This window comes from Grampus griseus (genome assembly GCF_964374135.1).
Source record: "Grampus griseus genome assembly, chromosome: 4".
NCBI lineage: Eukaryota > Metazoa > Chordata > Mammalia > Artiodactyla > Delphinidae > Grampus > Grampus griseus.
This window is the reverse complement of record NC_138997.1, coordinates 64473858-64488343: the sequence shown is the minus strand read 5'-3', so window position 1 is coordinate 64488343 and position 14486 is coordinate 64473858. Positions and strand designations below refer to the sequence as shown.

The 14486-nt window shown below is 38.4% G+C and overlaps 1 pseudogene across 1 annotated transcript; it reads left to right on the top strand.

Moving 5' to 3' along the window:
• The first annotated feature begins 14043 nt into the window (after positions 1-14043).
• Positions 14044-14198, top strand: LOC309821426 (large ribosomal subunit protein eL39-like; annotated as a pseudogene). Its single transcript has one exon. The product of its transcript is annotated as a large ribosomal subunit protein eL39-like (transcript).
• Positions 14199-14486: the final 288 nt, after the last annotated feature.

Sequence of the window (14486 nt, the reverse complement as noted above, 5' to 3'; positions counted from 1 at the left end):
CGTCCATCTCCTCACAGAGCTGCATGAACAGACATGAGTTAAGGGCATGTACTTTAATGTGGTTGATAATTTTAATCACATCCTGCAAAACTTGTAAAGTTCAGGTGACATTTTTCAGCTAGCCAGCATTTCTCTATAGATGACACAGTGCATAGACTCACATTCAGAAGTGACCTCTTTGACCTGAATAGTGAAACCAGAAAGCTGTCCAGTCATGACAGCTGCTCAGTCCATGCATATACCGACACAAAATGACCAATTCAGTTTTCCTGATATGTAATCATTCAAAGATTTGAATAATTCTGCAGCTGTGGTATTGGTTGGCAACAAAAGTGCACATAACATATCCTCATGCACATCCTCCTGAAAAATATATTGCACAAAAATGAGCATTGTTGCCTTGTTGTCTACATCAGTAGACTCGTCAACCTGGATTGTGTACCATGGTGACTCATTAATCCTCTCTAACAACTGTGCCTCAATATCCTCTGCTATTTCCTCAGTTCATCTAGTTATGATGCTAGCCAAAAGAGGAACAAGTGCCACCTTTTGAACTGCAGCCTCTCCTAAAAGTTCATGACAAAGGTCCTTAGCAGCAGGCAGGATCAACTCTTCACAAATAGTAAAGGGCTTCTTAGCTTTAGCAATGCAGTTAGCCACTAAGAATGATGCTCTCAGTGCAGACACATTTGAAGTGGTGGCCTTCAATACTTGCTTCTGTTCTTCGTGTTCACATTTTTTTCTTTTGAAAAACTCCAAATGCTTGTCTTTTAAGGCAGGGTGCTTAGTCTCCATGTGGCGAAGCAGTTTTGAAGGTTTCATGGCTTTGTTGGATAGCTGGTCACCACATATGATACAAAGCGGGCTTGGAGAATGTGAATCACCTGTTGCAATGAACCTGTAATTTAAGTAGGAGTCTTGATGTTTTTTTTAAATGCGCTTTCTTTTTGTTGGCAGTCTTAGAGTCTTCTACTGTCTCAACATTGGTTCTTTCCCCCTTTTCAAAGAAGCTCTCCAGCAACATTTGTTTTTTACTCATTTTGGCTAGGTTTAGCTTGTGGGCTTACCAAAACTGTGACTGAGATAAGTGTGCAGTGCAGGAAAGAGGCACGGATGGAAGTGGTAAATAAAATAATGGGCAGGCCATGTGCGGGCTAATATAAGTGTCAGATTCTGACTTAAAGCCTGCCACCAGCTGCAGCTGTACAATTGAAGTACATCAACTCACTTGCCTCTTTAAATCCTACCACCAGATGCAGCTTAATTGTCACTTGCCACTAACTGATAGGGTTTTGATATGAGTCTGCAAGCAATTGATTTATTATGGTCTCTGTGCAGTCAAACCTCTCTGCTAATGACAATCTGCATTTGCAACCTCTCCCCAGCACTAGCATCACCACCTCAGCCCCACTTCAGATCATCAGGCATTAGATTCTCATAAGGAGTGTGCAACCTAGATCCCTCGCATGCATGGTTCACAGTAGGGTTCACGCTCCTATGAGAATCTAATGCCGCTGCTGATCTGACAGAAGGCAGAGCTCAGGCAGAAATGAGAGCAATGGGGAGCGGCTGTAAATACAGATGAAGCTTCACTCACTCACCTGCCACTCACCTCCTGCTGTGCAGCCCAGTTTCTAACAGGCCACGGACCTGTACTTGTCCATGGTCCAGAGGTTGGGAACCCCTGTTTTAAAGAGTCTAACATTATATGGAAAATGTTTTTACATTTATCTAAATATTTACCTTTCCAATTCTTTTCTCTAGATTTAATTTTCCTTTCTGACATTTTTTTTCAGATTGGTAAAAGTTCTATAACATTCTTTGGAATATGTTTCTAATCCTCAGATTTCATTTAGCTGAAATTCTTTAGTTTGCTTTCAGTTTTGAAAGATGATTTCACTGGATGTAATGTTCTAGTTACATCTAGTTATTTGTAGTTATATGTCATTAATTCCTCTGGCTACTTTCAAGTGTTTCTCTATATCTTTGGTCTTCAGCTGTCTGAATATGACATTCCTATATGTATCATTTTTTGTGTCTTTTATCATTTTTTGTGTCTTTTATCCTACTTGAGTTTGGCTAGCTTCTTGAATCTGTGTGTTGCTATTCTTCAAATCTGTAAAATGTTCAGCCAATTTAAAAAACTTTTCTGCCTCATTTCTTCTTCCCCTCTGGAATTCAGACTACAGATACATTTGACCACTTGTTCTTGTCCCACAGCCTACACAGGCACAGTTAGTTATCTTTCAGTATATTTTCTCTGTGTGTTTGAATTTACATAATACAATATAATTTACATATTTATATTATATATGTTTTAATAATACATGTATATCTAATTTATCTATATTATTATATATAATGTATTATATAACAATATAATTGTATTAGCTAGTGTTCAAGTTTATTGATTCTTTCTTTTATGAGGTTCAATCTGCTCTAAATTCTATATAATAAACTTTTTATTTTGGATGTTGTAATTTTTTCAGTTCTAAAATTTCTACTTGCCTTTTTGTTATAGTTTGTACATCCCTGCTAATGCCCTGCATTTGCTTACCCACTTCTATCTCTTTGTATATTATTTGAAATATTTGTAAAAACTGTTTTAAAGTCCTTGTCAGTTAATTGCAACACCTGGGTCATCTTTGCGTCTACTTCTACTGACATTTTTCCTCTTGATTATGGTTAGATTTAACCACATTTTTGTATGCCTAGTGATTTTCAGTTGAGTATACTGTATATTGTGGCTGATCCACTGTAGAAATTTTGGATTTTGTTACCTTCTTCTAATCAAATTGGCTTTTGCTCTGACAGGCAGTTAAATTACTGACTTATTACCTTGATTTTATGGAAGCTTAGTTTTAATCTTTGTTAAGGTGGTTATATTTTGATTTTTCCCTTAATCCTAGAGCATAGCTCTCATCCTGGGCTTATTTCTACTCGAGGGTACATGTCACTGGGTCACCCACAGTAAGCTGCCTACTGGATGTAGCACTGTAAGAGCAAAAAGAAAAGCATAAGGATCCATAAAAGGAGATTTTCTTCCTACAGTGTACTACCAGAGCCCTTTGCTGACAGGGTCTAACCTTATGTCAGGTGATAAAGAAAAAAAATTTGTAAGGTTCAGTTCCAATATCATAATTCAAGGTAAAGAAAAATGGACTTTGATAACTGCCATAGATGGTGTAATACTTCCTTAATTGTTATAAAATAGAAAGGAAAGAAGTCACAGTCATTTCATTTCCAACCTCCAGTCATCTAACATATCCAAACTTCAACCTGTGTCTCTTCATCTTAGTAACATTGTTATTTTCTGTAATATTTTCTATTTACTCATGCATCATCCGAAATCGGGAAGTGCAGTGTCAGCTGTTGCAACATCTGGGCCATCTGTGGTTTTGTGAGACCCTACTTTGGATTCAATGGAACCCCTGAGGTTTCCACTGAGACATTCTAATTTGGCAGGTCTTGAACTTTAAACTTTTCTCACCAGCATCCCAGAAACATCTTCCTAGAAAGTTTCACCAGCACCCCAGTACACACTATCCTAGTGAGTCTTGCTGACACCCCAGTGAAAAGCTTCCTAGGTAGTCCTATCACCAACATAGCAAGTTGCTTCCTAGCATATTTCACCAGAATCAAAATGAACAGCTACCTAGAGAATTTCCCTGGGACTCCAATAAGTGTTTTCTCCTCAGCAGCCATGGCCTGTGACACCTCAGCAAACCTCCTTCATCTAGTTTTACACAGACACATACTTCCTATGAAGACTGAATCTCAGCCCTATTATGGGCAGTATCTCTTTCAAGTTTGTTCCTTCCTTAAGTATACTCCCTCAACCCTAGATATACGTTTCCAGCACTCTCTAGGGTTCTCTTTACCTCCTCTTAGTAGTTAGTCCCACTTTATAATTTATTAATGCTGCTCAAATTACTGGTTTGGTTTCTGTCTCCTTAATGGACCCTGACATCTTTAAACCACCTCAATGCAACATGAATTACAACTTTTGAAAGAAACTTCTCAAATGGCATACAGCTGAATTCAATTCAATTTAGGGTTCTACAAGCTATGTTTGATGCCTGAAATATCTACAAATGGGACAATAGCAAGAAATGTAAATTTAGTTAGAGTAAAGTTAAGGAAACATTGGAAAACTAATTCATCCTGAAGCCAACACACCACATCAAAAATAGTCTAGGAAATATAGTGCAGGTGTCAATGTGTCATGCTCCTTTGATGGCAAAACATTTCATCTGGTAAATATAATTGAAATAATATGATGCCACTTAACAAAGGATAATACAAAATTCTAAATCTGTACTCTATGAGTGGACTTTCTACTTGGTTACTGACATTTCTTTTTTAACCTGTGAACATGGGTTCAAATACTTCTTTCAAAGCCCATTACTCAAAGTACCTGTGTTTACCTCACATTCCCTCTCCCAAAACAATTCATTTTCCCCTCCCTCTCCAGTCTCACTGCTGCTCTTTCTTCACACTTGTTTGTAGTGCTATTTGTTTTTCATTGTCACAGGTGGAGACCAGGAGCCTAGAAAACTGGTAGGTACTGGATTTTGTTTTACCCCCTAGATACTTGTAGCAACTGATTCCTTTTCCACTGGGGGGAGGTGCTGAAACTTGAGAGACTGGCTGCTGTTTGCTCCTCCTGAAGCTTATTGACTGTCAGTGTCTCTGGGAACCACCTGCTGCAGCTGGGGAATGTCAAATGGCTTCAGCAGTTCCTACTGAGAAAGTGTTCATTTCCTTAGTGATAAAGTGTTTCCCTCTAAGATATTGCTATATTATTGAAAGATCATTGCTACTGGCTATTGCTCTCCTTAAGAAAGGGAGCTTTCCTTTTAGCAAGATATTGACTGAAGTAGATAAATAAGCTTATTTTATCATTAAAGACTCCATAGGACTCCCAACTCTTCTTTATCCAGAGTGATGGAAATAGGTTAAAAAATATTCTGATTGATGAGCATATAAATTATTCCGTCCAACTCAACAGGTATTTAAGAAGTATCTAGTATATGTTTAGAATCAAGTTAAAGCAGAAGTATTCATAATTTAAAAAATATTAAGGCCCCGAGTCAAACTTGGGATATTTGAAGTTAACACTTTTACTTAATACATATGTAGTATAGGCAGCCTTTAAAAGCCCCAAATTCCTCATCTATAAACAGAGATGATAATACTTCCTGTCTCTTGTGATGAGTACATAAGACATTTCACATAGAGTTATTAATAATTATTATAATTTAAAATACATTTTTAAATATTGGAGAATTGTATAAAAACTTTCCTGCCCTCAAGAAGCTTGCATGAAGCAAGAAATAAACAATAAAATACAGTATATAATAAATTGTCAGGCCGTAAAAAAATAAATTTTATAAATTACAGCACTACTAATATGTGTAATGAATATTTAGGAAACAGAGTCATCTCCTAAAGTTTTCTGAAAAACTTTTAAGAAAAGACAAAAATGTAGATAGGCATAAATTAAGTGCATGGATAAAAGCAAGGTATGCAAAACTAATTATAACATTTGAATTTTTTACATCCAAAAAGTCCTGGTCCCCATCAGAACACATATTCACTTTAAAAAGTAATACCTTATTATCTCTGAATTCATGAGACCTAAAAATTATCATTTTTTGCAATATCATTAAAGAAAAAATTGACAAAGCAAGAAAGTCTTGGTCCCTGTTTCTTTAACGAAGTAGTGTCACTACCTGGTAACAAAGCAAAACTCCCTGTGTATGTGGGTAAATGTAAAAGTACACCAAATTGGGGCAGAGTCAACATGGCATACTAGGAGGATGTGGAATTCGTGTCTCCTCACAACTGGGGAACCTACCAGGCACCAGAAGGGGACCATGGACACCTAAGGGTACGGGAGGAAAGCCCAGCAACCAGGTAGGATGTGAGCCATGGGGAGAGTGAAGGGGAAGGAGAAGTGAAGGTGGGACGGGACTGGTGTCCCTGAGGGGCAGCTGTGGGAGGGGGAAAGGGGGACATTGGGGAACCATTGGGAGGGCAGAGGATCAAAAGGGAGCATGGCCAGGTTTCCCCTGCTCACATGGGCCACTGGGAACCTGCTGAGATCCCAGGCCTGATCCTCTGCCCACCTATGCTCCCTCCAGCAGTGTGGGTCCTGAGTGAGTGGGAGGGAGGGAAGGGAGAGCAAAAGTATAGGCCGGACCACTGTGACCAGCATCCCTGAGGCGTGGCTGGGGGAGGAGAGGAGTTCCTACACCCAGCAGGACCCACCCATGGTTAGGGGGTCCAGCGACAATGGGGGAGACTCTGGGGGGGACAGTGGGGGAGGGGTGCAAAAGAACAGAAGGGAACAGGACCAGTGCTTTCCCTGTGCACCGGGAAACCTGTTGGGCTCCCGGGCCTAATCCTCTACCTTTGGAGCCTCCCTCCTGCCATGTAGAACCCAAGCCCCGCCGCTACACCTCCACCCAGGGCCCTAAGCCCCACTGCACACGTGCACTCAGGGACCTACCTCCAAACTCCAGAACTCCACACTCCAGAGGCCCTCTTTTCAACATGCTGCCTCTCCCCTTCTGCCCAGGTCCTAAGCAGAGGCCCTGCCCCATGCTTGAACATCACCCTGCCAAGGTCCTGCCCCCTGCTCAAATGTCACCCCAACACTGCCTAGGTCCCACCCAACCCTAAACCCCGCCCCTGCCTAAGTTCCACCCCACCTAAACTCTGCACCCATAGACAAGGCTTTTTTGTTTGTTTGTTTCTTTTTTCCTCTTTTAGATTTGGGTTCTGTTTTACCTTGTTGATTCATTAGTGTTGATTCTTTTATATTTTTATTTTTCCTAATCTTTTATTTTTCTAATTTTATTTTATTCTTTAGACTTTGTTAGTGATCTCCCCTTTTTGCTTGTTCTTCCCCCGCCCTTTTCCTTCTTTTTTTTTTTTTCTTTTTTCTGTTGTGGTTTTATTTTACCTATAGTTTTATTTTTCCTAACATATTTTTTATCTTTCTAATTTTATTTTGTTTTATATTCTTTGATATTGTACGGCTCCTTTTTTTCTTTCTTTCTTCTTGTTTTTTTTTTTTTTTTTTTTTTACTGTGCCACAAAGCTTGCAGGATCTTAGTTCCCAGGCCAGAGGTCAGGCCCAAGCTCCTGTGGTGGGAATTCCGAGTCCAAACCGCTGAACTAACAGAGAAACTCAGACCCAAGGGAAAATCTATCCGAGTGAGGCCTCTAGAAGGTCCTCATCTCAGCAACAAGACCCAGCTCTATCCAACTGCCTGCAAACCCCAGTACTGGACGTCTCAGGCCAAATAACCATTAGACAGGAATACAGGCCCACCCATCAAAAATAAATGAAATGACAAAAATCATGTTACACATGAAGGAGTAAGGTAAAAACCTACAAGACCAAATAAATGAAGACGAAATAGGCAACCTACCTGCAAAAGAAATCAGAGTAGTGATAGTAAAGATGATCCAAAATCTCAGAAACAGAATGGAGAAAATAGAAGAAATATTTAACAAGGATCTAGAAGAACTAAAGAGCAAATGAACAATGATGAACAACAGAATAAATGAAATGAAAAATACTCTAGAAGGAATCAATAACAGAATAACCTGAGGCAGAAGAATGGATAAGTGAGCTGGAAGATAAAATGGTAGAAATAACTTCCAGGGAGCAGAATAAAGCAAAAAGAATGAAAAGAATTGAGGACAGTCTCACAGACAGTCTCTGGGACAATATTAAATGCAACAACATTCGAATTATAGGCATCCCAGAAGAAGAAGAGAAAAAGAAAGGCTCTGAGAAAATATTTGAGAAGATTACAGTCAAAAACTTCTCTAACATGGTAAAGGAAAAAGTCAATCAAGTCCGGAAGGCACAGAGAGTCCCATACAGGGTAAATCCAAAGAGAAACATGCTGAGACACATATCAATCAAACTGTCAAAAATTAAATACAAAGAAAAAATATTAAAAGCAGCAAGGGAAAAACAACAAAAAACATACAAGTGAATCCCCATAAGGATAACAGCTGATTTTTCAGTAGAAACTCTGCAAGCCAGAAGGGAGTAGCAGGACATATTTAAAGTGATAAAAGTGAAAAAAATACAACCACTATTACTCTACCCAGCAAAGATCTCATTTAGATTCGATGGAGAAATTAAAACCTTTACAGACAAGCAAAAGCTAAGAGAATTCAGCACCAACAAACCAGTTTTACAACAAATGCTAAAGAAATTTCTCTGGCAGGAAACACAAGAGAAGGGAAAAACCTACAAAAAAAACCCCAAAACAATTAAGAAAATGGTAATAGGAACATACATATTAATAATTACCTTAAATGTAAATGGATTAAATGCTCCAACCAAAAGATACAGACTGGTTGAATGGACACAAACACAAGACCCATATATATTCTGTCTACAAGAGACCCACTTCAGACATAGGGACACATACCGACTGAAAGTGAAGGGATGGAAAAAGATATTCTATGCAAATGGAAGTCAAAAGAAAGCTGGAGTAGCAATTCTCATATCAGACAAAATAGACTTTAAAATAAAGACTATTACAAGAGACAAAGAGGGACACTACATAATGATCAAGGGATCAATGCAAGAAGAAGATATAACAATTGTAAATATTTATGCACCCAACATAGGAGCACCTCAATACATAAGGCAAATGCTAACAGCCATAAAAGGGGAAATCGACAGTAACACATTCATAGTAGGGGACTTTAACACCCCACTTTCACCAATGAGCAGATCATCCAAAATGAAAATAAATAAAGAAACACAAGCTTTAAATGACATATTAAACAAATTGGACTTGATTGATATTTATAAGACAGTCATCCAAAAACAACAGAATACACTTTCTTCTCAAGTGCTCATGGAACATTCTCCAGCATAGACCATATCTGGGTTACAGATCAAGCCTTGGTAAATTTAAGAAAACTGAAGTCGTATCAAGTATGTTTTCTGACCACCACACTATGAGACTAGATATCAATTACAGGGAAAAACTGTAAAAGATACAAACACATGAGGCTAAACCATATGCTACAAAATAACAAAGAGATCACTGAAGAAATTGAAGAGGAAATCAAAAAATACCTAGAAACAAATAACAATGAAAACACAATGACCCAAAACCTATGGGATGCAGCAAAAGCAGTTCTAAGAGGGAAGTTTATAGCAATACAATCCTACCACAAGAAAAAGAAACACCTCAAATAAACAACCTAAACTTACACCTAAATCAATTAGAGAGAAAAGAACAAAAAAAAAAAACAAACTTAGCAGAAGAAAAGAACTCATAAAGATCAAATCAGAAATAAATGAAAAAGAAATGAATGAAACAATAGCAAAGATCAATAAAACTAAAAGCTGGTTCTTTGAGAACATAAACAAAACTGATAAACCATTAGCCAGACTGATCAAGAAAAAAAGAAAGAAGATTCAAATAAACAAAATTAGAAATGAAAAAGGAGAAGTAACAACTTACACTCCAGAAATATAAAGGATCATGAGAGATTACTACAAGTAACTATACGCCAATAAAATGGACCACCTGGAAGAAATGGACTCATTCTTAGAAAACACAACCTACCGCGACTGAACCAGGAAGAAATAGAAAATATGAACGACCAATCACAATCACTGAAATTGAAACTGTGATTAAAAATCTTCCCACAGGGGCTTCCCTGGTGGCGCTAGTGGCTGGGGGTCCGCCTGCCGATGCAGGGGACATGGGTTCGTGCCCCGGTCCGGGAGGATCCCACATGCCGCAGAGCGGCTGGGCCCGTGGGCCATGGCCGCTGAGCCTGCGTGTCCGGAGCCTGTGCTCTGCAACGGGAGAGGCCACAACAGTGAGCGGCCCGCGTACCGCAAAAAACAAAACAAAACAAACAAAAAAAATCTTCCCACAAACAAAAGCCCAGGACCAGATGGCTTCACAGGCGAATTCTATCAAACATTTAGAGAAGAGCTAACATCTATCCTTCTCAAACTCTTCCAAAATATAGCAGAGGGAAGAGCACTCCCAAATTCATTTTATGAGGCCACCATCACCCTGACACCAAAACCAGACAAAGATGTCACAGAAAAAGAAAACTATAGGCCAATATATCTGATGAATATAGATGCAAAAATCCTCAACAAAATACTAGCAAACAGAATCCAATAGATTATACACCATGGTCTAGTGGGTTTATCCCAGGAATGCAAGGATTCTTCAATATATACAAATCAATCAATGTGATACACCAGGTTTTAACAAATTGAAGGATTAAAACGATATGATAATGTCAATAGATGCAGAAAAAGCTTTTGACAAAATTCAACACCCACTTATGATAAAAACTCTCCAGAAAGTAGGCATAGAGGGAACCTACCTCAACATAATAAAGGCCATACACGACAAACCCACAGCCAACATCGTTCTCAATGGTGAAAAACTGAAACCATTTCCACCAAGATCAGGAACAAGGCAAGGTTGCCCACTCTCACCACTGTTATTCAACATAGTTTTGGAATTTTTAGCCACAGCAATCACAGGACAAAAAGAAATAAAAGGAATCCAAATCGGAAAAGAAATAAAACTGTCACTTTGCAGATGACATGATACTATACTTAGAGAATCCTAAAGATGCTACCAGAAAACTACTAGAGCTAATCAATGAATTTGGTAAAGTCACAGGATACAAAATTAATTCACAGTAATCTCTTGCATTCCTATACACTAGTGCTGAAAAACCTGAAAGAGAAATTAAGGAAACACTCCCATTTACCATTGCAACAAAAAGAAAAAAATACCTAGCAATAAAGCTACCTAAGGAGACAAAAGACCTGTATGCAGAAAACTATAAGACACTGATGAAAGAAATTAAAGATGATACAAACAGATGGAGAGATATACTGTGCTCTTGGATTGGAAGAATCAATGCTCTGAAAATGACTACACTACTCAAAGGAATCTATAGATCCAATGCAATCCCTATCAAACGACCAATGGCATTTTTCACAGAACCAGAACAAAAAATTTCACAGTTTGTATGGAATCACAAAGGAATCTGAATAACCAAAGCAATCTTGAGAAAGAAAATCAGAGCTGGAGGAATTAGGCTCACAGACTTCAGACTATACTACAAAGTGACAGTAATCAAGACAGTATGGTACTGGCACAAAAACAGAAACACAGATCAATGAAACAGGATTGAAAGCCCAGAGATAAACTCACACACATATGGTCACCTTATCTTTCATAAAGGAGGCAAGAATATACAATGGAGAAAAGACAGTCTCTTCAGTAAATGGTGCTGGGAAAACTGGACAGCTACATGTTAAAGAATGAAATTAGAACACTCCCTAACACCATACACAAAAATAAATTCAAAATGGATTAAAGAACTAAATATAAGGCCAGAAACTATAAAACTCTTAGAGGAAAACATAGGCAGAACACTCTATGACATAAATCACAGCAAGACCTTTTTTGACCCACCTCCTAGAGAAATGGAAATAAAACCAAAAATAAACAAATGGGACCTAATGAAGCTTAAAAGCTTTTGCACAGCAAAGGAAACCATAAAATAGAAAAAAGACAGCCCTCAGAATGGGAGAAAATATTTGCAAAAGAGGCAACTGATAAAGGATTAATCTCCAAATATAGAAGAAGTTCATGCAGCCCAATATCAAAAGAATAAACAACCCTATCCAAAAATGGGGAGAAGACATAAATAGACATTTCTCCAAAGAAGATATACAGATTGCCAACAAACACATGAAAAAATGCTCAACATCACTAATCATCAGAGAAATGCAAAACAAAAGTTCAATGAGGTATCTCCTCACACCAGTCAGAATGTCCATCATCAAAAAATCTACAAAAAGTCCATTCTCCAGTAGGTCTGTGTCTTTATTCCTGTCTTACCCCTAGGTTCTTCATGACATTTTTTTTCTTAAATTCCATATATATGTGTTAGCATACGGTATTTGTCTCTCTCTTTCTGACTTACTTCACTCTGTATGACAGACTCTAGGTCTATCCACCTCATTACAAATAGCTCAATTTCGTTTCTTTTTATGGCTGAGTAATATTCCATTGTATATATGTGCCTCACCTTCTTTATCCATTCATCCAATGATGGGCACTTAGGTTGTTTCCATCTCCGGGCTATTGTGAATAGAGCTGCAATGAACATTTTGGTACATGACTCTTTTTGAATTATGGTTTTCTCAGGGTATATGCCCAGTAGTGGGATTGCTGGGTCATATGGTAGTTCTATTTGTAGTTTGGGGGAGGGGGAAGGGTGAGCTGTGACAAAGCGAGAGAGAGGCATGGACATATATACACTACCAAACGTAAGGTAGATAGCTAGTAGGAAGCAGCCGCATAGCACAGGGATATCAGCTCGGTGCTTTGTGACCGCCTGGAGAGGTGGGATAGGGAGGGTGGGAGGGAGGGAGACGCAAGAGGGAAGAGATATGGGAACATATGTATAACTGATACACTTTGTTATAAAGCAGAAACTAACACACCACTGTAAAGCAATTATACCCCAATAAAGATGTTAAAAAAAAAATCTACAAAAAGTAAATGCTGGAGAGGGTGTGGAGGAAACGGTACCCTCTTGCATTGTTGGTGGGAATGTAAATTGATACAGCCATTATGGAGAACAGCATGGAAGTTCCTTAAAAAACTAAAAATAGAAATACCATATGACCCAGCATCCCACTACTGGGCATATACCTGATAAAACCGTAATTCAAAGAGTCATGTACCACAATGTTCATTGCAGCTCTACTTACAATAGGCAGGACATGGAAGCAACCTAAGTGTCCATCAACAGATGAATGGATAAAGAAGATGTGGCACATATATACAATGGAATATTACTCAGCCATAAAAAGAAACGAAATTGAGCTATTTGTAGTGAGGTGGATGGACCTAGAGTCTGTCATACAGAGTGAAGTAAGTCAGAAAGAGAAAAACAAATACCATATGCTAACACATTTATATGGTATCTGAAAAAAAAAAAAAAAGATTCTGATGAACCTAAGGGAAGGATGGGAATAAAGACACAGACATAGAGAATAGAATTGAGGACACAGGGAGGGGAAAGGGTAAGCTGAGTCGAAGTGAGAGAGTAGCATTGACATATATACACTACCACATGTAAAATAGATAGCTAGTGGGAAGCAGCTGTATAGCACAGGGAGATCAGCTCGGTGCTTTGCAACCACCTAGAGGGGTGGGATAAGGAGGGTGGTAGGGAGACGCAAGACAGAGGGGATATGGGGATATACATATGCATATAGTTGATTCACTTTGTTATACAGCAGAAACCAACACAACACTGTAAAACAATTATACTCCAATAAAGATGTTTAAAAAATAAACAAAAGTACACCAAATTATATATGAGCTAAATTGTTGAAGAATACATTTGTTAAACAATTATTATTTTGCTCTAGTGCTCTATGCAATGTGATTTGTTTTATTTGATTTCTGTAAGCCATGGCACGACTCTCTCCCACCTGAACCAGTTGCACTAAAACCGTCTGTTCCACCCTTCCCTAAATTTTAGAGAATGGTAAATTTCCTGAGAAATTGTGGACAGTTAGTAAACTAAAGTAAAATTAAAAGAAGATATGATTCATTTTCCCTGCTAGTGAAATTGCATCTTTTCTGATGACTTCTTATTAGTGGTTACTGCTGCTGTTTGGTGACCTTGGAAATGGTAAAACATGTACATGGAATGATTCCAATTCAAAGACAATTCTGTCACCTGACACTTTTCTGGGTTACAGCTCCCTGCATGTCTTTTGGGAAACTACCCCACCTCCCTTCACGCAGTTTAGGTGGGATAGTCAAACTCCCTTGGCCAAGGACTGGCATATGACCTAAACCAAACCAATCAAATTCTTTCTCCTCAGTGTTTATGTCTTGAGCAGAATGACATGAGTTAAAAAACAGTTGAAGTTGCCACTTTTTTCTTCCATCTAGGTGTGTGTGGTTGACACCATTCTTCACTATGTCTTCTCTCAAGACTTTCAGGATAAAGAGATTACTGGACAAGAAACAAAAGCAGAATAATCCCATTCCTCAATGGATTCAGATGAAAACTAGTAATAAAATCACTACAGTGACAAAAGGAGATGCTGGAGAGGAACCAAGTTGTGTCTGTAAGGAATTGCACATAAGATGGCCCACGTATTTATGCTGTATCAAGGTTGCTAGCATCTTACCATAAGAAGCTGAAAATATCACCACTATCTGGGACAGCTGGACATGTTTTACTGGGAAAATAATTGTTTTTCTCTTTATTTCTATGCTTCTGTGCAAGTAGGTTGGCTCAGTATTATGTGAGACCTTTTGTTTGGGGGAAAAAAAATAAAACAATTGAAGCTGCTACAAAGGAAGGGACAAGAGGAGATGTTTCTGATACTTTTCTCTCCTTTCCAAAGTTTGGTTGTT